The sequence below is a fragment of the Anolis carolinensis genome, chromosome 2 (assembly GCF_035594765.1).
Source record: "Anolis carolinensis isolate JA03-04 chromosome 2, rAnoCar3.1.pri, whole genome shotgun sequence".
Taxonomy (NCBI): domain Eukaryota; kingdom Metazoa; phylum Chordata; class Lepidosauria; order Squamata; family Dactyloidae; genus Anolis; species Anolis carolinensis.
In genome coordinates this window covers 96,317,983-96,343,493 of record NC_085842.1, presented here as the reverse complement: position 1 = coordinate 96,343,493, position 25,511 = coordinate 96,317,983, and the positions used below count along the sequence as shown (strand labels likewise).

General features: G+C 41.0%; 1 long non-coding RNA gene across 2 annotated transcripts in view; it reads right to left on the bottom strand.

The window, feature by feature from the left end:
- Window positions 1–510: 510 nt before the first annotated feature.
- LOC134296136 (uncharacterized) overlaps window positions 511–25,511 on the bottom strand; it is a 57,339-nt gene continuing 32,338 nt past the window's right edge. The window contains exons 3-4 of one of the 2 annotated variants that reach the window (XR_010002710.1): window positions 18,555–18,656; window positions 511–889 (exon numbers count right to left, since the gene is read on the bottom strand). This is a non-coding gene — a long non-coding RNA (uncharacterized LOC134296136). The remainder of the gene's footprint in view (window positions 890–18,554; window positions 18,657–25,511) is intronic. The other variant, XR_010002711.1, reaches the window with a different exon arrangement.

Here is a 25,511-nt window from a genome sequence, read left to right as displayed (position 1 = left end):
AAGGCTTGCTAATACAAAGCAGTTGCCTATTACACAGCAGACTTCTACTCTCAGCATTCAATTTCCGTATTAACTGAAGCTGCAACTCTTGTTTGGCAAATCAAATGGAAACTGGGACTTTCCAAATACACCTGACATTCGGACAGGTACATTGAATTACAATGTGAACCTGGAGAGATAGGTAATGTACACACAATAACTAATGGTGTAATCAGCTGGTTGAATTCCCTTCACCAAATTTCAGGAAAAATTGGAGAGTAGAAGCAAGCAGGAGACTGATAGGGCATCAGGAATGAGAAGGCTGGACTTTAAAATGATGTTCATTTTCTTTCCAATTTCCCAGTCTGCCTGGATATGCCCCCCCTTGCACATATCTGGAGAATAGAAATTGCCAGTGTCAGAAAAGCTAGCTAATGAGGGGTGAATGACAGTTAAGTAGTGGAGTTCTTTCAGCCTGAGGCATTCACAAGTGTCTAACTGAGGGTACATGTTTGTCTTGTTATGTGATTTCAGCTAACAAAATGGCCATGGTGGTTCAGAGCCCAGCTTGTCAAGCTCCCAAAGGATTGAATAAGACACAAATGAGATAAAGGATATGATCAAAAGCTTTATTCTCCTAGGCCAAAAAGTATGACTGCAGAGACTGCCCTCCAAAAACCAACATAAGTGCTATTGTGAACATACTGGTTTATTTACAGCACTTTGACAGCCATTCAAAACAAAGGTGCTCTGGCATGTTGGCTTTTGATTGGTCCAAAATGGTAGTGGCTAGGATTCACTCTCTGGTAGGTCTGGAGGTTCCATCCATTGTCTTTGCTGGCTCCAATCATGGTGGAAAGTGTAACAAACAATCATTGGTATATTTGAAGCATGTGAGCAGAAAAGAATGCTGTGAGGAAGAAAAAAATGGTTTTGATATCTTTGTTCTGGTCAATATAATTGTTTTTTTTAAAAATGTAATCGGTGCCAGTCAAGTACACAAAGGGATGGTCAAGATGTTGGCAAATTCAATGGATACCCTGATAGAGGTGAGGAAATGTTCCCAGGGATAAAATTAGATGAGATTGGAAAGAAACCCTGTGGCTCTTCCTAGACCCCACATTTGCCTAGTTATTGGTTTGTAGTTTCATCATTAACTCATTGTTTTTACCCTAGTTGTAACTGATCAATTCGAAGAAACCTCTTTAACCTGCTAAGCTCATGCCATTTTCCTGACCTGCTTATTTTCTTGATGACATTAGATGTGGAAGAATCATCAGTGGAAAGATGAACAGGGATCTTGCAATTTTAGATTAGAAATATTTACCTGGTTGTGGGATGGGACTAAAATGACTTTTACCTCTGCTTAATTTTGACTCTGCCCATTATTTTGCTGTCTTATCCTTGTTTGATAAGAAAATTTCCTAGCCAAGACATCAAACAGCTTCCATTAAGAAAATTTACCTTCTTGCTCGAAGTTGAATATCAACCAGCTTGAAGTTTTATAACATTTCAGATGCAATATTTGTGTTGATTATGCTTTGTTACAGTAAACCCCCTAGGGTTTTAATTTCACTTTTGAGCAAAGAACGCTATCCTGCTAGATTACTGTCAGCTCTTTTTGCCATGTTTTTGTGTTTCCAGACCAGAGTCCCATTGTCTTACTCATGAACTTAAAATAAAAATGGAGAATATTTCTTTCATGGAAATCTTCTAATGAGAGAGGATAATATAACACTTGAAAAATTCACATCAATATATTCATTTACTAAAACATCCCTTTCATTTCCATTAAAACTGCCCATGATGGCTTACAACAAATGCTTTCAAATATTTTTTACTCCCTTCTCCATTTGATAAAGGTTTTCAGTGATAATGTGAATATTTTTTCACAACCTAAAAATTATTGACTGACCCACTAAGAAAATCCAACAAATGCTACGTTCAGCGAAGGACAAGAGGGATCCTTTTACCTCTGCAGGAGTCTACTGTACACCATGCAGTTGTGGACAAGTCTACATTGGGGCCACCAAATGCAGCAACGGCCAGACACGAATCAAGGAACATGAAAGGCACTGCAGACTGACTCAACCAGAGAAGTCAGCCATCGCAGACAACTTGATGAACCAACCTCACCACAGCAAATTATCTGAGAACACAGAAATGCTGGACCACTTAAACAACCACCATGTCAGACTACACAGAGAAGCCATTGAAATCCACAAGCATGTGGGCAATTTCAACAGAAAGGAGGAAACCATGATAATGAACAAAATCTGGTACCAGTATTAAAAAAAACCCCTCTAAAATCAGAACAGTAAATAAAGAACAACACTCTGAAAACAGAGGAATTACAGGCATGAATTAACCAGGGCCAGCTAACACCTCCCAACAAAGGATTTCCCCAGCCTCCAACAGACAAGAGTTCTTTCTCCCACCCTGGACCTTCCACAGATATATAAACCTCCATTGCCTAGTTTCCAATATACCTCACAACCTCTGAGGATGCCTGCCATAGATGTGGGTGAAACGTCAGGAGAGAATGCTTCTGGAACATGGCCATACAAACTTACAACAACCCAGCATGAATATTCATTATTTCCTCATTGGCAAGAGCCTTCTGAAGTCATCATTCCAAATAAAATGCAGCTTTTGTGCTGAAAATAATCATAACAAAATACACAAAATGGAGACAAGACTACATGGCCTTCTGGTGCCACCACTTTTATTTGTGTTCTAAAAACAAGCAAAATTCCAAGAAACTAATGCAATGGCAAAATTACATGATCTCAGTAACTGTATTCAGAGAAATGTTTACCAATGTTTTAGAAATTGATTTTATAGGCTAATTTTGAATGTTATTTAAACACAGTGTGAATGCCACAATACTCATATTACCAATCTACTTTCCATCAAAAATTAGAGTGAAAATCTCCATAACAGGCAGGAAAAGCCACTATTACAAATAATTGTAACATGTCCAGCGTGCCTGGGTATAGAGCTCCCTTTTCAATAATGTAAAGCCATTTACTGTTCTCTTTAGCCAATTTCACTTTGTGGCTTTGCTTCAGTGTAATGCCATATATATAGCAGCAACCTTGTTTGACAGTGATGTTATTTCAGAATGGGTCTTAACTCTCCTATCAGTAGTGTTTATGTGATCAAATAATGGTAAATAAATACTGCATTAGTGGGAACCTGGGAGGTTCTGATATGCTCACTGACTATGTCAGTAATAAGGGAATGTCATCATATAAGAAATGTTTCATCTGTCAAGACTACTTGATTAGAATAAATGAAATGCAGTTACATTTTTCATCATGCTATTTGGGAAAATGGGTACAAAATGTTTTGTAAGAATTTCATAATGCTTCTATGGTCTTCCCTGTTAATGTGATAATGCCCAGTTCACTTATATTTATTTTAATACAGTGTTTTTGCTATCTTCTTTAGCTTGACCACAGTTATTTCCACCAAAGGAAAAAAAAGTAAACATGCTAGTTTAGGTACTGAAATACCAAAGATAAGATTGTTTTAGCTCATTGTGCTAGCAAGTAATTGTACATTTTCTGAAGTAGCGAAAATCTGATATCTACTACAATTTCTATTATCCTGCTAGCAGTGTAGTGTATGTGTGTGCGCAATCAATTGCATAATTACTTCCAACCCCTCTTTGAACTTTGCTTGTGTGAAATAGTGAATCCTTCTCTCAGTCTCTTCTGAATCCTTCTCTCAGTCTCATGTAAAGTAAATCAATAGGACCTGTATTGACTCACATTTCAGTATTTGATTCAATGGCTTTACTGGAATTGATACAAGTTTCTAGCTCATACTGGATTCCATTCCACCAACGTTTAATTTATCTAGGTATCAAGAGAGAGGAAATGTTGGCCAAGATCATGCAATAGAAGATGTGTTTTTACCATGTAGCTACATCTCTATAGCTAAATCTTCAGATGCTAGCCCCTAAACCCAGCAGCACAGCCCTGCCCAACATGTACATTTCTATGTCTTCTTGGAGAACCAGAGGGTCAAGAACATTCAGCTATTTTCTCTTAGTTGGACTCACTGTGACAGCCATGTCTTAGATCAGGGGTCCCCAAACTAAGGCCCGGGGGCCGGATGCGGCCCTCCGAGGTCATTTACCTGGCCCCCGCCCTCAGTTTTATAATATAATATATTGTATATACATATAATATTTATAATAATATTATAATGTAATACAATATAACACTAATAATATTACCATATAATAATATTAATTATATATCCTATATTGCATATAATATTACTAATAATATTACAGTATAGTGGTATAGTTCAATAAAGTAATATATAATGCTAATATTGTGCTATGCTAATACAGTAGAGTCTCACTTATCCAACATAAACGGGCCGGCAGAACGTTGGATAAGCGAATATGTTGGATAATAAGGAGAGATTAAGAAGAAGCCTATTAAACATTGAATTAGGTTATGATTTTAAAAATTAAGCACCAAAACATCATGTTATACAACAAATCTGGAAGAAAAAGTAGTTCAGTACGCAGTAATGCTACGTAGTAATTACTGTATTTATGAATTTAGCACCAAAATACCATGATATATTGAAAACATTGACTACAAAAATGCGTTGGATAATCCAGAACGTTGGATAAGTGAGACTCTACTGTAATATAATATATTGTATGTACATATAATTTGTAAGCCCCTCTGAGTCCCCTTTGGGGTGAGAAAGGTGTGATACAAATGTAGTAAATAAATGCAGTAAATAAATAAATAATAAATAAATACATTTTAGACTTAGGCTCGCCCAAAGTCTGAAATGACTTGAAGGCACACAACAACAACAACAACAACGACAACAATCCTAATTAACTTGACTATCTCATTGGCCAGAAGCAGGAGCACACTTTCCATTGAAATCCTGATATATGTATGTTGGTTAAAATTGTTTTTATTTTTAAATATTGCATTGTTCTTTCATTGCATTGTTCTTGTTGTTGTTGTTGCACTACAAATAAGACATGTGCAGTGTGCATCGGAATTTGTTTTTTTGTTTTTGTTTTTTTTTCAAATGATAATCCGGCCCCTCAATAGTCTGAAGGATTGTGGACCAGCCCTCGGCTTAAAAAGTTTGAGGACCCCTGTCTAAGATTGTGGGTGGTCAGAAAGATTGCCACCCTCTGCAACAAACAAGTGGAGATAGCATGGTATAATAGTTTGAGTATTGGAATATGACTCTGGAGATCAGGGTATGGTCATAGAAAGTCAATGGGTGTTCCTAGGCAAGTTACATTATCTCAGCTTTAGGCAAGAATAAATCTTGCCAAGAACTGCCCATGATAGAGATGTCATAAGTCAAAAATTATTTGAAGCCACACAAAAAATCCAGTAAGGATTTAAATCTGACTAACACAGCTGTGATTCACCAAAAATGTCTTCATATTTAGATTTGTTTTAAAAAAACTTATGCTGTATTTCATCTGTGACATTCACTTGTTTGTGTCGTCCTGCTTTAATCTTTTCATCACTGCTGTTTTGGACGCCTTCTAGTATCATTCAAAAAAAGGCCAACCAAACTCCATTCTTATTTATTTATTTATTTATTTACAGCATTTATATTCCCCCCCTTCTCACCCCAAAGGGGACTCAGGGCGGATCACATTACACATATAGGCAAACATTCAATGCCTTTTAACATAGAACAAAGACAAACAAACATAGGCTCCGAGCGGGCCTTGAACTCATGACCTCCTGGTCAGAGTGATTCATTGCAGTGATTCATTGCAGCTGCTCTCCAGCCTGCGCCACAGCCCGAACCTTTGCTCCTAGGACATTTTGTATAGTTTTTTTTCCCATGGGAATGAGACTGTGAGCACCACTTACCATAGAGCAGACCTGCACAACTTGGCAATTATAAAGGACTAAATTGTTTTTTAAAACTTCTGTGGGTCATTCCTCCTATTTCCCTCTGTGCTTAATCAGGATTGGCTGCCAGTTGTCACGAAACCACCAATTACCCCACCCCATCTTTGCTGCCCCCCCCCACCCCCGGTCACTGGCCTGAGGCTGATTTGCCCTTCCCCTACCTGCCCTCCACAGGTCACCGGGAAGCCTTTTGCAGGTTGCATCTGGTCTGTGGGCTGTATGTTGTGCAGGCCTGCCATAAAGAAAGGGGTTTCCTCCTCAATGATATTCTTATGGAACATTCCATCCTCACCATCACCGATATATAGTTCATACAGACACAATAAGATATCAAGTGCAGAAAACACTTGTCTAAAAATTCTGGATGTGTCTATGCAGAAGTAATCGTCATTGAAGTGTCAAAAAACATACTCCCATGTATGTCTGAGACTGGATTTCACCTCCATGTAATGCACTTTGAACTGCACTATGTGGGTCTATATACTGACCATATAATGCAATTCAGACTGCATGATATGGCAGTGTAGATCAAATCTGCTGTCTTAATCAGGAATAGTGTGTGAAAATAAGACTTTGCATGGTGTGTGTGTGTGTGTGTGTGTGTGTGTGTGTATTTCTTTCTGAATGAAGGGGAGAAACATATTAAAACATGGCTTATGAATTGTGAATTAAATATAAATGCCAGCATTTAGATTTTCTGAATTTGATCCAGATTCCAATATGAAAAGGTCTTTATGAATTCAGGAAATTTGTGAAAGGGACATGTTGAAGAGGTGTTTTATCTAAAGAATACTGATGACTGGCTAGGGTATGAAATCTGACAAATGTCTGACAATAAAAATGGATGAATCAAGGCCAAAGCAAGAGTTAACAAAACACAAGAATGCTCTAGCCTTGTGGGCCAAATAGCTGACAGAATTGATTTCTGCACTGAACATCCAGTTTAAGCCAATTTTGGAACAGACTTCCAATGCCCATAGGTGTTTCATGTTCCCTACCAAGCTGCCAGGGAATAGAAATAAATGCATTATGAATTTTTAGAAATAATGAAGGGAGGAAGATGTTAAATCAATTTTAAGTGGTTACAGCCAATCTGTGTGATATTTAGATAGTATCTGATAAATTAAAGCAGGGAGCAAAAAGGTTTAGAGACTGTAAAAAGATGAATCGAGCACCAAGAAATGATCAAAACCCACATGGAAAATCTGCCATAACAACAGCAGGAAATAAAACACATCCATGAAATTTCACATTTGTATTGTATTGTACCTGTGTGCAACAAAGGGGCGTTGGAGGTAAATGTATGTAAGCACCATTCAATCTACTTTTAAATGATTCAGATAAATAAAAATGGAAGAATTATGCTTTAAAAAAATCTACCTGACTAAACCGGGTCAATACAACTAGCCATTAGGAATTAGATAAATAGGATGACCTCATTCAGTAAGCTAGTTTAATAGGTACTTTTCTTCACTGAAGCTTACTCATTAATCAGTCTAATACAGCAAGAGAAGGGAAATGAAAGTTGGAATGGTTGATTGCTGACATGAGCATCATTTTTTATGAACTGGAATAACAATCAGAATAGCTAACAATAGAAAAATATTTGCATACTCCTTGATGATGACTGATTTTGCTATTTAAAAATAAATAAATGATGTATACATAAACACAAGCATGCATTCAAAATTAGAAAATTTGCAGCTCCCAAGGAAGAAACTTTATGGGGAGAACAATTCAAATGTGGACAACCCTCAGGCTTGGAAGGAGTTCACCCATTGAAAGAGACATAGGACCAGTCAGCCTCCACAGAATACTTCTACTCAGCTTGACTGACACAACAGATTCCAAATTCTTACACCACTAACATCACACATGTTGTGGAGTACCACAGTTACTTAAAAACCACTCAGTGGGCCACCCTTGATCAATGTATGGGGCACAGCCCTGATAGGGGCAATGCACCACCACATTCACATTTACAAAATCATGCAGATGCTCCATCCCCAATTGTAGACCAGGCACAACAGGAACACCTTTGGAAGAGTAATGGGCTCTTGGACGCATCTCAATGGATTGTCATTAACAAATGCACTGGGGATGTTGAGGAGGAGGACAACATTTTACACCTACACAATTCACTTTACACATACACAATTCACTTCAACAGGAACACTTTTCAGGGGACCTAAACACTATCTTGCACAAAAGGGACCCTGTCAATCCTCAAAGGAAACAGGTCCTTAGAGGAACGGAAGCCATCATTTCTAGACTGGAGGGGATGACTTGAGAAATATGCTGCCTTCCAGGGGCAAAAATACACCATATCACTCAGAGGCTCACCAGGTTTCTAAAGCCCCATCACCCTACCCTCCTTCATGTTGATTCACATAGGAACCAATGATACCATTAGGCATACTTTTTAAAAGATCACAAATGATTTTAGAGCTCTCGAAACAAAGCTAAAACTGTGTAATATACATGTGATATTTTCATCCCTCCTCCCCATTGTAGGACATGGCTCTACAAGGGCCAGAAAAATAGTGCAGGTCAATAACTGGCTCAGAAAATGGTGTCAGAAGGAGCGTTTTGCCTTCCTCGACCATGGCCTACTTCAGGAGGATGGCCTACTGGCAAGGTTTGGGGTGCATCTCACACAAGTAGGAAAACACCTTTTTGCACACAAACCTTATCAGGCGCACTTTAAACTAGATCCACTGGAGGAGGGGAATAACTGCCTTGCAAACAGTATTTGACCCATGACCACGGGGAACCACCAAAAGGCTAAATGGAGGGCTGCACAAACACATCAAGGACCAAGTACTGGGAGTACAATCATCCCAAATAAACAGCTCAGGAGAAGATCTCAGGGGCTTACATGTCTTTACACTAATGCACAGAGCATGGGAAATAAGCAAGACGAACTCCAACTTTTAGCAAAACACCACACTTACGATGTCATAGGCATCACTGAAACCTGGTGGGATGACTCCCATCACTGGAATGTAGCCATTGAGGGCTATAACCTCTTTTACAGAAATAGAACAAAGGGGAGAGGAGCAGGAGTAGCCTTATATGTCAAAAGCAGTTATGATGCAAAAGAAATGCAAGACTGCAATCTGGGAAACCAGCTTGAAAGCATCTGGATAAGAATCAAGGGAACCGGGACTCAAAAAGATCTCATAGTTGGTGTCTACTACAGACCACCGAGCCAGGATGAAGGACTTGACAAAGCCTTCTGTCAGCAGCTGACCAAACAGGCACAAAGAAGAGATATAATAGTCATGGGCGATTTTGACTATCCTGATATCTGCTGGAAAACAAACTCAGCCAAGAGTACAAAGTCCAACAAATTCCTTTCTTGCCTTGCAGACAATTTTATGGTCCAGAAGGTAGAAGAGGCAACGAGGGGATCGGCTCCTCTTGATCTCATCTTAACAAATGTGGAAGACCTGATCAATACAGTCAAAGTGGTCAGATCCTTAGTGGCAAGTGACCATGTGCTCCTGTAGTTTGCCATACAAAGGAAGGATGAAACACATTCTAGACTTTAAGAAAACTGACTTCCAAAAAATGAAGGAAATACAGAGCGGCTGTGATACTCTAGGCTGCTTGAGCACTGGAAACCAGACACCGAAGCCAATAAACAATCTAATATCTTTATTAAAGAATTGAAGAAATAAAACAAAAATAAGCAGAATATATAGTCCAATAATAGACCTTCTGGGAAAGGTCAAATATAGTACAGAATTATAAAGTACAATGTCCAGTATTAGAGTTTAAAGATGAAAATCCAATTAACCGAAACACACTCAAACTTCCAAGCAGTTTGAGTGGGGAATAATCCAGGTCTTTTGCAAGAGTCTCAGGAAGCTAGTCCAAGGCAAGGAGTTCAAGACAAGGCAAGGAAACAAGGCAAGGCAAGGCTGAAGATCGTGGATCCAAATGTGGTCCAAACTTGACTAGAAGGCAAGGCGCTGCGCCCAGTCTACTCGAGATTAGAGCGCCACAAGGACTAGAGGCGATGTGGATGCTCCAACTGACACGTTGACACCGCACTGGCTGGCCAGCGCGCAGAACTTTTAAGGGACTTCAAATCTCCCTTTCAAACAGGTGTCCAACACTTTTCCCAGGGGAAAAAACTGACTAAAGACAACATCTTCACCAGATGCAAGCCTCCCTGGAAACTCACAAGGGAAACGGTTTAATCAGCATTCTCTCTGGCAGCTAATCTCACGCTTCTTCTCAGACTGGCCTTCTCTGAGCGGCTCGATTCCCAAAACAGCCTCCTTTGAAAAGGAGGGGAAACGCTGGGAACAGACTCGGCTTCAAGGACTCTTTTAATGAGCTCTGGGCTTGAATTGTCAACAGGGAGCATCTGGAAGGAAGCAGACTCTTGCTGAGTCGGCAAAATTCCTAAATCCTCATTGCTCTGGTCCGCATCGAGCACAGGGTCATGACCCGAAGGTCTCTGCGACATCACACTGGCATTCCATGGACGCCAATATTAAAAGACAAGGGAGTTAAGGATGGATGGGAGTTTTTTAAAAGTGAAATACTCAAGGCGCAAATGCAAACAGTGCCAACAAAGAAAAAAAATAAGACAAGTGCGAAGAAGCCAGAATGGATGTCCAAAGAACTTCTAACTGGGCTAAGACTCAAAAGAGACATGCACAAGAAGTGGAAGGGGAGAAATCACCAGATAAGAATTCAAATGAATAACCAACTCCTGTAGGGAAAAAGTTCGAAAAGGCTAAAGTGTAAAATGAGTTCAGGCTTGCCAGGGACATTAAAAACCACAACAAAAAAGCTTTTTTGCTTATGTCAGTAGTAAAAGGAAGAACAAGGAAGTGATAGGGCCTCTATGAGGAGAAGGTGGGGTTATTGTGACAGGGGATAGGGAAAAGGCAGAATTACTTAATGCCTTCTTTGCCTCAGTCTTCTCACAAAAAGAAAGTTGTCCTCAACCTCAGCAACATGGTATGGATGAAGGATTGGGGGAAATCCAGGAAATCAGAAGACATTTACTTCTTGGGAGGAGAGCAATGGCCAACCTTGACAAAATAGTGAAGAGCAGAGACATCACACTGGCAACGAAGGTCCGCATAGTCAAAGCAATCGTATTCCCCATAGTAACCTATGGATGCGAGAGCTGGACCATAAGGAAGGCTGAGCGAAGGAAGGTAGACGCTTTTGAACTCTGGTGCTGGAGGAAAATTCTGAGAGTGCCTTGGACCGCAAAAAGATCCAACCAGTCCATCCTCCAGGAAATAATGCCCGGCTGCTCACTGGAGGGAAGGATATTAGAGGCAAAGATGAAGTATTTTGGCCACATCATGAGGAGACAGGAAAGCTTGGAAAAGATCACGATGCTGGGGAAAATGAAAGGAAAAAGGAAGAGAGGCCAACCAAGGGCAAGATGGATGGACGGTATCCTTGAAGTGACTGGCTTGACCTTGAAGGAACTGGGTGCAGTGACAGGCAGCAGGTCCATGAGGTCACGAAGAGTCAGAGACAACTAAACGAATGAGCAGCAGCAGCATCCCCAAATAGGGAAACAAATTGTTCAGCAATACCTGGCGGCTCTAAATGAATTCAAGTCCCCAGTGCCAGATCAACTACATCCAAGAGTATTGAAGGAACAAGCGGAAGTTATTTCAGAACCACTTTGAGAGTTCTTGGGGAATGGGAGAAGTCCCAGCAGATTGGAGGAGGGCAAATGTGGTCCCTATCTTCAAGACGGGAAAGAAGGACGGCCCAAAAAATTAATGTCCTGTCAGCCTTACGTCAATACCAGGCAGGATTCTGGAAAAGATTGTTAAGGAAGTGGTCTGCAAATACTTAGAAACAAATGCGGTCATTGCTAATAGTCAACATGGATTTACCAAAAACAAGTCATGCCAGATTAATCTGATCTCTTTTTTTGATAGAGTTACAAGCTGGGTAGATACAGGGAACGCTGTGGATGTAGCAAACCTGGATTTCAGTAAGCCCTTCGACAAAGTCCCTCATGACCTTCTGGCAAACAAACTAGTAAACTGTGGGCTAGACAAAACTACGGTTAGGTGGATCTGTAATTGGCTAAACAAACGAACCCAAAGGGTGTTCATCAATGTGTCTTCATCATCCTGGAAAGAAGTGACAAGTGGAGTGCCACAGGTTCCACCGTGGGCCCAGTTCTGTTCAATATCTTTATTAATGACTTAGATGAAGAGTTAGAAGCCACGATCATCAAGTTTGCAGATGACACCAAACTGGAAAGGATAGTTAATACTCCATAATACAGGAGCAGCATTCAAAAAGATATTAACAGACTAGAGAGACGGGCCTAAACTAACAAAATGAAGTTCAACAGGGACAAATGCAAGATACTCCACTTAGGCAGAAAAAAATGGAATGCAAAGATACAGAATGGGGAATTCCTGGCTCGACAGTAGTACGTGTGAAAAAGACCTTGGAGTCCTTGTGGACAACAAGTTAAACATCAGCCAACAATGTGATGCGGCAGCTAAAAAAGCCAATGGGATTTTGGCCTGCTTAAATAGGAGTATAGTGTTTAGATCCAGGAAGTCATGCTACCCCTCTATTCTACCTTGGTCAGACCACACCTGGAATACTGTGTCCAGTTCTGGGCACCGCAATTGAAGGGAGATGTTGACAAGCTGTAATGTGTCCAGAGGAGGGCGACTAAAATGATCAAGGGTCTGGAGAACAAGCCCTATGAGGAGTGGCTTAAAGAGCTGGGCATGTTTAGCCTGCAGAAGAGAAGGCTGGGAGGAGTATAAATATGTGAAGGGAAGTCATAGGGAGGAGGGAGCAAGTTTGTTTTCTGCTGCCCTGGAGACTAGGACACGGAACAATGGCTTTAAATGACAGGAAAGGAGATTTCACCTGAACATCAGGAAGACTATAATGAAGGCACATACAAGACTATAATGAAGAGGCTCTATGAAAATCTCAGAGGAAAAATATGCTACCTTCAGAAAAAAATGTACCATTGCACCATCTAGAATACCTGAAAGACCATTTGAATTTTACATGCTAAGCAGTGTAGGACCTGCTTAGTACTTGGATGGCAGACTACCAATGAATACCAGGGATCTCAAAATAGAGCTAGAAAGTCATATTCCTGAAAACCATAGGCCTCTTTCTACCAATCAGAACTGACAATAATATGCTGATTGATTATGAAGAATGTTCTTGAGTTTCTATGATTAATTCATTAGACTGAAATTCCATAGAAATACTTCATTATTTTATGACCTAATGGGAATTCGGATACAATCCAGATAAAATTTTAAGTTCAGAACAAGCAAGTCAAGTTAAGGTGTGTCAGCAAACTTCACAAAATTCAATGGAAGAAGTATTTTCTGTTCTGTGTCTGTAGATAGATACCATTACCTGAAGAACATTCATGTCTGTCTCACTTGATAAATCAATGATTCTCAGCACCTGCAGAAGAGAAGGCTGAGAGGAGTCATGTTAGCTATGTATAAATATGTTAGGGGAAGTCATAGGAAGGCGGGAGCAGGCTTGTTTTCTGATGCCCTGGAGAACAGGATGCGGAACAATGGCTTCAAACTTAGGAAAAAAGATTCCACCTGAACACTAAGAAACTTCCTAACTGTGAGAGTTGTTCAGCAATGGAACTCTCTGCCTCAGAGTGTGGAGGAGGCTCCTTCTTTGAAGGCTTTTAAACAGAGGTTCGATGGCCATCGATCAGGGGTGCTTTGAATGCTTCTTGGCAGGGGGTTGGACTGGATGGCCCCTGAGGTCTTGTCCAGCTCTGTGATTCTATGATTCTAAGTGTGCTTAGGGGAGCCCTTGGGGCTCCATGAAGCATACTGAGGGACTTCGCAATGGCCCCTTGGGTTTCTGCTGCTGCTGCTGTTGTTGTTACAAAGGCAGGATGGTCATCTGTTGGGGATGCTTTGACTGTGCTTTTTTCTGCATGGCAGAAGGAAATTGGACTAGATGCACCTGAGTCTTCCACTGAAATATTGTTAAGTTTATGTTGGTCAAAAAGTTTGCCCATGCCTGATATATATTCATCGTAGATTTTATGGGTTTCCTCCACCATGGACATCTCAGTGTTTCTTACTTTCTCCATTGCTGTGTATTTTGCATGATCTCACCCACTGCCTCTCCCATAGCCCTTTCCCACTCTTTTCTATGGTGCACAGCAAACAGAGCAGAATTCATCAGCAACTGAATATACTGGAAGGATTTAGGCGACTGCGTCAACATGATGGAAGTTGTAGTTCATGCTGCATCAAGACACAACACTGTGACCCCCATCAACAATGACCTGGAGCTAATTTTGGCACAGAACCGCTATGGCCAATGAAAAATACTGGAGTGGTTTGAGGGCAATTGACCTTGATTTATAGGAGTTGTAGTTCGCCTACATCCAGAGAGCACTGTGACCTCAAACCCAAAATCAAACAATGATGGATCTGGACCAAACTTGGCACATATACCCAATATGCCCAAATTTGAATACTGGTGGGGTTTGGGGAGACTGACCCAGCATTATGAGAATTGTAGTTCACCCAGCATCCAAGGAGCACTGTGAACCCATCTGATGATGGATCTGGACCACACTTGGCACACAGACCCATTATAGCTACTATGACTACTGGTGGGGTTTGGCAATGATTAACTTGGATTCTGGGAGTTATAATACATCTGCATTCAGAGAGCACCGAACCCAGGCAATGATAGATCTGGACCAAACTTGGAACACAGACCCAACATGACCAACTTTGAATACTGATGGAGTTTTGAAGGGACTGACGTTAGAGGTCAGGAGTTATAGTTCACCCACATCCACAAAACACCATGAATTCAACTGATGACAGATCTGGATCAAACTTGGTGCACAGACCCAACATGTCCAACTTTGAACACAGTTGGAGGAGGATTGGCCCACAAATTTGTACACCCACATCCTTATGCATTTTCTGGATGCATTCATAAAAAAGAAAAGCAAAAACTGAATTTTTCTAATAAATGGTGTTACAAATTACTTAATTCAGGCATTCCCTGGTACCTAGGCTAGTCTATATCTATATATCTTATCTATATCTATATCTCTCTTCTTCTATAACTCTATATATAAAAGGGCAAATGGACTTTTTACCTAGATAAAAACAATGCAACTACACGACCCAAACACATGAAACTTGGCAACACAACCCAAAATCTTTGCCCCAAGGTTCGTATAACAAAATGACACATCAAGAACGGAAACATGCTCCAAAAAACCCCAAAACCAAGAAAAAACGATGTGCACCTGCGCCAACCGGAACTTGGCGTGAGCCCTCGCATGCTCCACACACCCCTCCACAACCGCCGCTTGCACATGAGCCATTCCCCACCATGCCAGCCACCTTCACCACCATCCCCATAACACAGCACGAGGAAACAGAGAGGGGAGAAACAGCGACGACATCCTGAATGGGCCTCACCGTTTCCCCCCGCATTTCTTCAGCCTTCCTTCCAAACCAACACTGAGTTTGGAAGGCGGAGGAAAGGAAAGACCACCAGGAAAGACTGCCTGGGAAGACAACACGGGCGGCAACACCATCAGACTCACCTCACAGGACTCCTCAGATGACACTAACACAGTAAGCTAGTCTCCAAATTGCGGCTGAAAACATCCTCGCTGGGGGGAGGGGGGAGGAAGTGGCCAAGATAGCAAGGGACCCTGAATAACTCTGCCGCATCCTACACTTGGACGGGAGGAAAGGGAGCGAAGAGGCCAAACTACTCTATCACATAAAAGCAAATGGCGGAGGGTGCAAAATGGCTCCGACAGCCACACTACCCAAGTCAAGTGGCCTCCAAAAACCACTGCAGAGGATCCACGGGTGGGGGGGAGGGAAAGGCCCACGACACCAGGGGAGGTAACAAAGTAAGCTGATCTCCAAATTGCGGCAGAAAACATCATCACTGGGGGGGGGGGGAGGAAGTGGCCAGGATAGCAAGGGACTCTGAATAACTCTGCCGCATCCTACACTTGGACGGGAGGGAAGGGAGCGAAGAGGCCGAACTACTCTATCACATAAAAGCAAATGGAGGATGGCACAAATGACGCCAACAGCCACAGTGCCCGAGTCAAGTGGCCTCCAAAAGCTGCTGCGGAGGATCCTCAGGGGGTAGCAGGGAAAGGCCCACAACACCAGGGCAGGCTAACCAACTCAGGCACATCCTAAACTTCAACGGGAGAGAAGGGAGCGAGGGGGACCAATGGCTGCATGACAAAAGGGTGCACGGCGCAAAATGCCGCCGACCGCCGCACCACCAGAGTAAAGTGCCCTCCTGACGGAAGGGCTGAATAACCTCTAGGGGTGGGGGAAGAAAGGGGCCAGGAGACCAAGGGGAGCTGACAGACTGTACTGCTCCCAAAAATTTGAGGGAGGAGAAGGCACCCAAGGAGGAGGACGGCTGTATGACAGCCAACAAAATACTGTAGGGCGCATCATAGCACCGACAGAAGCAGCGCCCAATCCTCAAAATGGCGCCACCATCATTCATACACCCCTCACTTCGCCCCTCCCACCATTCACAAAACAGCAATGCTCTTCTCCCCAACTCCTATCTCTATAATCCAGAAAAGCTAGAGGGATGACAGCATTCCCAGCTCTAAAAAGTGGACAGATACCCTCCACTAATATTAACAAAACAAAACAAAGGAACAAAATCATTCAATATTATATATATAAAAAACAGAGACATATTGACACCAGTCCTACAAACCACCAATCATCAGGAACACATTTAGACAACTACACAACCAACACATCACTACCATTCATATTCAACCATCCAGCTTCATGGTAAGAATACTAATCACTAGGCTTGATCGATCCATGAAAAATTTGATTCTAAACTCGTTTCAATACTAGAGGGGGCAGTTTTTTCGTTTTTGTTGCTAATAACGAATTTGGCCCCCAAAATTTTTCGAAATTAATGAAAATTCGTTATTTTCTAAATTAATTCGTTAATGGCGGACGCGCATGCGCGGTGGCCCAAAAACAGCCCGAGGGGGGGGGACTTAGGGGGCTCTCCCGCCCTCATTTTTTGAGTGATCTTCTTCAAACTTGGTACAGTGGTAGAACACATTTAACACTGATAGCTCACCAAAATGTGGAACGTTTCCCTTATCCTCTGATTTTTGGCAAATTTTCATAGCTTTTATAATAAACCTTTTTTTAATAATTGCAGTAATCTGTTCCTGGTTTGAAAGTCTTATTTCCTGTTAAATTGGGTTGTCTTTACTGTGAAAGTCATTGTTCTACTTCAGAAACTTTGTTTTTGTGGCTGAAACTTTGTTAAATTGGTGTGTGTGTGATATATATTGTGTATATATATATATATAGTCCCTGCTTGTGTGTGTGTGTGTGTGTGTGTGTGTGTGTGTGTGTATAGGTAAAGGTAAAGGTATCCCTTGACGTTAAGTTCAGTCATGTCTGACTCTGGGGGTTGGTGCTCATCTCCATTTCTAAGCCCAAGAGCCAGTGTTGTCCATAGACACCTCCAAGATCATGTGGCCGGCATGACTACATGGAGTGCCATTACCTTCCCAGAAACACCCAGAAAATGGGAATTCCAGACAGGAAACAATCAGGGCCAGCTAATACCTCCCAACAAAGGATTCCCCCAGGTAGGAAGCAGCCAGGCTTTGAAGCTGCAAGGCTATTCAATGCTAATCAAGGTGACCAATTGCAACATTCACACTTGCCTCCCACAGACAAGAGTTCTTTCTCCCACCCTGGACCTTCCACAGATATATAAACCCCACTTGCCTAGCTTCGCACAGACGTCAAAACCTCTATGTCTGCCACAGATGTGGGTGAAACGTCAGGAGAGAATGCTTCTGGCACATGGCCATAGAGCCCGGAATACATACCACAACAGTGTGATCCCGGCCATGAAAGCTTTTGACAACACAACCACAGTATCCATTCAAGTTCATGTAGCGTGGTATGGAGAGACCTGTATTGGGGGGAGGGAGGGTGCGAATCTGGGCCCCTGGGAGTCGTAGTCCTCCCTCCCTCCCTCCCCGGGAGCAGCCGAGGACGGGCCTGGCCCACACCCCCTCGCAGCCCGGGCCTCTTCCTCCTCACCGCCGGGCCCCTCTCTGTCTCTCTCGGTCTCTCCAGGCCTGAGCTGAGGCGAGGCGGCGGCGGCGGCCATTTTCCCCCTCCGTCTTCCTCCTCCTCCTCGGCCTCCTTCCCCCTCGCCCCCTCCCATTGGCTGAGCCCGTGACGCCCCTTTTGCTGAGGGGCAAAAGGAAAGGGCCTGAATGGTGGGAGTTTGGGTGATTTGCAAAAGCTTTTTTTTCCTAACGAAAAAAAACGAAGAAATAAGAAAAAACGGCCTCTCGTGATTCGAAACCGCGATATCCAAACGTGTGGACAATCAAGGCCGTATATTGCTTCAAAACAAACGAAAATAACGAATTAATAATGGGTAACGGGGAAATCGAATTATTTGAGCAAGCCTAGTTATCATCCTTCTCTCAGGAGATTAGCAGTGGCAGGGCTTGGCTAGCAGCAGCAGCATCTTATGATTCTTGTGGTCTGCAACTTATGGTCTGCAACTGGTGGCTTCTGCCTGCTCCCTCGTCCAATCACTTACTTTCCATCTTACTGTCTTACTTGGCTTGCTTTGTTTGCCTCCATGACTCCATGTGTCACTCCAGCAGCACCTCCATTCCCTGCAGTTCAGTGGATGTATCTTCTGGTGATGATGTTCAGCCAAGGCCACCAAGAACAAGAGAGGTGGCAGGAGGAAAGTGAGAAAGAAGAGTTATTATTCCCTGCTTCAGTGATAATGATGATGATGTTGATGGTCCCAACTAGAGTAGACCTATTGAACATGTGACATTTACATAATGTAAGAAATAAAATATACTATTATTTATTATGGTGATTTCATATGGGCATTAAAAATATATTCCAGAGCTAAGCTTTCTTAAGCCCAGTTCCTGTAACACCCCTAAGCAGCGTGAACACTGGAAACCAACACGGAGGCCAATAAACAATCTAATATCTTTATTAAAGCAATAAAAGTTCTAAACAAAAATAAGCAGCGTATATAATCAAGTCCCTGGAAAGGGATGGAATCTTGCTGAGATGGAAGAAAGCCCAAGTCCTCTTCAGTTTGATCTATGATGGCTGTGGGGTCATGGGCCAAAGGTGCCTGAGACATCACAGTTCCAATGAAGATCAATTTCTCTTACTTTCTGAACCAGACCCAATTTCTTCCAGAGAGTTAGACAGAAAAAAAAGAGAAATACTAACTGTCGAGAAATTTTCATATACTTTTAAAAGCAAGTCATTCTTGGGGAAAGGATCATAAACTTTATGAGACCAAGTATCTATATTCATCATTTAATGCTTGAATCACTGAATGATGGGGGACCTGGACATTTTCCACTGGCAGATACTCAAATCAAAATAACTGTGCCATTTTCTAGATTAATTTCAGTCTCGTAAGAAAAAAGGTGCTTATTATTGGACATACAGAAAATCCATTAGCACGGCAGCCAATCTTTAAAACACACATTTAAAGATTGCCATGACATAATGATGAATCAGCTTACACTACACGTAGGTTGTTTTCTATGTATGAAAACAGGGGGGAGATTTATTCCATTTCTGCCATATTTCTAATCTTTGGATAATAAACTCTCAATTGAAATGAATAACACTTAAAATACATTACTTTGTCAGGACCATACTTTTAGTTCTTTGTTACTAAGCACAATGTCTGGAAAAACAGGCCTACACAATTGACTGGTTGCTGTTTCCAAAAACAGGATCCAATTACAGTAGAGTCTCACTTATCCAAGCTAAACGGGCCGGCAGAAGCTTGAATAAGCGAATATCTTGGATAATAAGGAAAGCCTATTAAACATCAAATTAGGTTATGATTTTATAAATTAAGCACCAAAACATCATGTTATACAACAAATTTGACAGAAAAAGTAGTTCAATACACAGTAATGTTATGTTGTAATTACTGTATTTATTAATTTAGCACCAAAATATCACGATATATTGAAAACATTGACTACAAAAATGACTTGGATAATCCAAAGTCTTGGATAAGCGAGTCTTGGATCAGTGAGACTCTACTGTATTATTAAATGTGTGAGGTGCTATTGATTAAAGTTGTAATATTTTAATCATTGTTGCATTTTTCCATTAAGATGAGTGAAATGCTATAGAAATTGGTTTACATTGGGTTACATCTAGACATTCTTAGAGTAGAACCACAGGAATCAACAGGAATGGAAAAACCAAATTAAGCCATACATACAGTAGATCGTACTGTGATCCTAGATACTGATTTTCACCTTGATTTTTCTTTAATTATAACAACAAAACTCTTGTCTGTTATCCAGTACCATTCTATACAATTTATCATTATTACACTTTGCAGGTAACTTGCTAAACCAACCAGTTTTCCCTATATGAAGATACAAGTTAAGCATCCCTTATCTGAAATGCTGAAATACAAAATACTCCAAAATCCAAAATTGTCCATGTGAATGATTGAGATAGTGACACTATGGTTTTCTGGTAGTTCATTGTACACAAACTTTGTTTCATGGATAAAAGTATTAAAAATATTAGATAATATTAACTTTGGAGTATGTGTATAATGTGCATATGAAACATAAATGAATTTCATGTGTAAACTTGTGTAAACTTGGCTCCAATCTCCAAGAAATTTCATTATGTACATATACATAAATACAAGTCTTGCAAAATCCCAAACATTCCTGTTCTAAGCATTTTGAAAACCAATACTCAACATGTATAATAAAATGACATTATTTATTACAAGTGGATCTCGCTCTAAGGCACTTCACTTTAGAGTGCTTCTCTAATATGGCAGTTTTCAATTATACAGTAAACTCAATGCATTTAGAACATTTGTGCTCTTCATGTCTCAGTGTACTATTCTGGGAGTGTTTATGTATGATTTTTTCCTTTTGAATTCTTTTTAGCTTAGCTCTATTGTGCATTTAATAAAAATAGTATAAATATGTTTATAGGCTTTTATATACATTGGCAAGTAACATAAAAAACTGTGATTCACTTTAAAGTGATATTTGCCTTTCAGCATTTATCTGGAACCTAGAGTACATCTATGCTGTAGAATTAATGCAATTTAACACCACTCTACATGCCATGGCTGAGTACTATGGAATCCTGAGAGTTGTATTTTGATGAGGCACCAGCATTCTTTGGCAAAGAAGGACAAAGACTAAGCATGAGCAAAAAAAACCCTGAAAAGTCATTAATTGTAATAGATCCGAACGGGGTTTTGAGGTGGCTTGATGCTTCGAATTTAACCTTCCAATTTGAAGCGTTGGAGCCCATACCTTGGAATACCTTTGGATAACCTTTGGATATATGAGAAATCTCCCTTCCAAAGGTCTCTTAAAGCGGTTGCTGGAGAGAAACCTCCCTTCCCTTCCTGGTTGCAGAAGTGGAGGTTTGCAATCTATATCTATAAAAGAGTGATGGAATCAGGGCACCGGACAAAACAACAAAACTACAGGCCCCCCAACCTCGAAATTTGATAACACAACCCATCATCCATGGCTCTAGGTTGATATAACAACAAAAAAGAAAAGAAAAATTAAGTCCTAATTAGAGGGAGAACAATTATTGTTTTTATCCAATTGCTGCCAGTTAGAGGGCTAAGCTCTGCCCACTTGGTCTCCTAGCAACCTACTCAGCCCAGGGGACAGGCACAGTTAGGCCTCACTTAGGCCTCTTCCACAGATTATCTGATTTTAACTGGATTATACGGCAGTGTAGACTCAAGGCCCTTCCACACAGCTATATTACCCATTTATAATCTTATATTATTTGCTTTGAACTGGATTACCTTGAGTCCACACTGCCAGATAATTCACTTCAGTGTGCATTTTATACACACTGAAGGGGCCTCATATAATCCAGTTCTAAGCAGATAATTTAAGATTATAAATATACAGTAAAGTCTCACTTATCCAACATAAACAGGCTGGCAGAACGTGGGATAAGTGAATATATTGGATAATAAGAAGGGATTCAGAAAAAGCCTATTAAACATCAAATTACGTAAAGATTATACAAATCAGGCACCAAACATCATGTTATACAACAAATTTGACAGAAAAAGTACTTCAATACTCAGTAATGCTATGTTGTAAATACTGTATTTACACATTTAGCACCAAAATATCACAATGAATTTAAAACATTGACTACAAAAAGTCAGACTGCGTTGGATAATCCAGAACACTGGATAAGCGAATATTGGGTAAGTGAGATTCTACTGTAATATGAAAGAATTACTGTGGTAATCCACTCCAACCCAATTCTGCCATTGAGGACACAATCCAAGAACGCCCAATACCACCACTACCTCAACAATTTCTCACCAACACCACCAGACAATGCCACAGCAACACGTGGCTGGACACAGCTAGTGTGTGTGTGTGTGTGTGTGTGTGTGTGTGTGTGTGTGTGTATATATATATATATATATATATTATAGATAGTATCATTCTGGGAAGGGAAAAGGTTGCATTTTAAATCTATGTTTTAGTAGTATTTTTGTTTATGTGTAAGCCCCATGGAAAGAAACCCCTCCTGGTTAGAAGCAGGCTAAGCCCCATCAGAAGAAACCCAATCCTACATTATCTTCTTATCCCAGATTATCTGGCAGTGTGGACTCATATAATCCAGTTCAAAGCAGATAATCTGGGATCAGATCCTGAGATAGAGGTGCAGTGTGGAAGAAGAATCAGGCTGGATCTACACTGCCCTATATCCCAGGATCTGATCCCAGATTATCTGATTTAAACTGGATTATATTTGTCCCCACTGCCATATAATCTGGGATAAGAAGAAAAGTGATGGATCTGGACCAAGCTTGGCACACAGACTCAACATGGCCAACTCTGAATACACGCAGGCTTTGTGGGTGATTGACCTTGGCATCAGAGAGTTATAGTTCACCCCTATTTGAGAACACTGAACCCAGCAAGTGACGGATCTGGACCACACTTGGCACACAGACCCAACATGGCCAGCTGTGAATCCTGGGGGAGTTTTGGGAGGGTTGACCCAAGACTGTTGGGAGTTATAGTTCACCCACATCCTTATACATTTTCTCATGGGAGCATTCATAAAAAACAAAAGACTGTGGTTTTTTCCTAAGACATAGTGTAACATCAGAAGCGGGCTAAGCCTAATAGGAAGAAAGCCACTCGTGAGTAGAAGGGGGCTAAGCCTCATAGGAAGAAACAGCAGACCCCTTTTTGGGACAGCATGGTGTTGTGTAGTGGTTTGAGAGTTGGACTACGATTGTGGCTGATGGCCATCTGTCAGGAGTGATTTGATGGTGTGCTATGATTTCTGTTCCTGGTGATGGTGGGAGAATACATGGGTCCTTGGTATTCACTAGGGCTTTGTTCCAGGGCTTCCTGTGGATATGTGAATTATAAATGCTCAAGACCCATTTTATTCAATGGCATAGTAAAATGGTGTCCCTTATATAAAATGGGAAATTCAAGCGGGACTGTTTGAAATTGTATCTTCAATATCTCACTTTTAGGAAGGTCCCACTGATTATGACACCCCCTATTTTAGTATTCTTGACCATGGGATCACACCCAGTGTTTCCCCAAATTTACTCAAGTCAGTCTAAAGTGTGTGTCTGACAATGCTCGACTTCCCCTTTCTGGTGTATACCAACCTTTAGGAGAATATGGTCACTCCCACCTAAGGAATTCACTATATCTATTACCAGGTTCTCAGTGTTGGTTGGATGAGATCTAAAATTGCTGATCCCCTTGTTCCCTCTTCCACCTTCTGAATTATGAAATTGTTTGCAAGGCAAGTGAAGAATTTGTTGACTTCTAGAAAATATCAGGACAGTTTAAATCTTCAACTAGTATGACATTTCACCCTTCTGAATGTTTGGTCATCTGTTCCAGGAAGGAATTATCCAAGTCCTCTGGCTGGTTTGGGAATCTGTGATAGGCTCTAATAACGATATCATTCTTGTTTCTCTCTCTTGTTTTTCTCATTAATTTTTAGCCAAATGCTCTCCGAGATTGAAGGTACAAGTGGTTATTTCACCTCTGTTTACTATTGAAGGACATGGCTTTGGAAGATAAAGAAAAATACTAAAACTCAACTGTTAGGAAAGATTTGGGTTCTTGTACCATGGTCTTAAATTCATGAAGAACTGCAGCTTATAGCAGTTACTATGAATATATTTGTAAACATCTCATAAATCTGATCACCTGGCTCCTGTGAAGTCCTGCCACAACAGCTTATCACAAAATACTTGACTGTTTGAAGAGCTGTAGATAATTTTCCATTCACTGCCTTGTTCCTTAGAGCCTTAGAAATACCTGCCTGGCTTCTAATGTGGATTTTGGGAGCATTTTGTTGTAGCAGCAGTGCAGCATCTACAAATGTGAATTTCAAAATGTATGACTACAATTTTGTAAATACTGAATAAGATGTTTTAATCCCATGTTTTGTTTCAGCAAGGCCCTGTCAGAGCCAACTGAAGAAGAACTACATTAATCACTTCTAGAACAGAACAACTAGTAATCTGTACAGTGAACTGCTCACCCAGGTTCTCCTAAAGGAGGGGTAGAGTGCTTTACTTATGAAAGCTGCTCTTCTAAGACCTCTAAGTTTCAGAATTACTTAGATTCCTCTAACAATGGTCCATTCACATGCTGGAGAAGCTGGCAGGGTATACAATCCAGTTGGCATCAGAGAAGGACAAGGAACACAATATTAAAATCTTAGTTTGCGTGGGAGCCAAATGTATGCAAGTAAAAACTGGAAGCTTTCTGTTTCCAGATAACACAGAAGAAATGGCACTAGATCCCAGGAAAAAAGAACAATCCCTAAAGCAGAATGGGGAACTGTGTAGTACTCCAGATGTGTTGAACTGCAACTTGTATCATTCCTAGTAATTGACTATGCTGATGAGGACCACTGAAAGTTGCTGTCAAACAACATTTAGATGACCACACATTCTCCAACCTGATATAAAGCATAGATGTGGAAAATATGTTCCTCCAGATGTTGCTCAGTTGTAACTGCCATCAGACGTATAGCCTGTAGTAAGGGATGATGGAAGTAGGAGTTCAAAAATATCAAAAGCAACACACACTTTCAATTCCTGATGTAGAATGTATTGCATTTAGAAAGGTGACATGTTCTTGAGCAGAGGTTCCCAAACTATGGTTCTCCAGGTCTTTGAGACTTCTATTCTCAGAAGCCCCAGCCAGCTTGGCCAACTGTCAGAAATTCTGGGAATTGAAGTCCCAAACTCCAGGAGCACAAAATGTTGGGAAACATTGTTCTAATCTAGAGGGATGCAAGTTTATCTCCTTGTAAGGCTTTTTGGTCTATTATCAGCCAAAATACATGCAATACTGCCATGTTGGACAGTATGTATAAATCAGGCTCCCAGAAATATTAAAGCTTTAAAAATAACATTGAAATAACCCAGAAGAGACATTAAAAGCCTCCAAAGAAGTTTTTGGGGTGGTTGGAC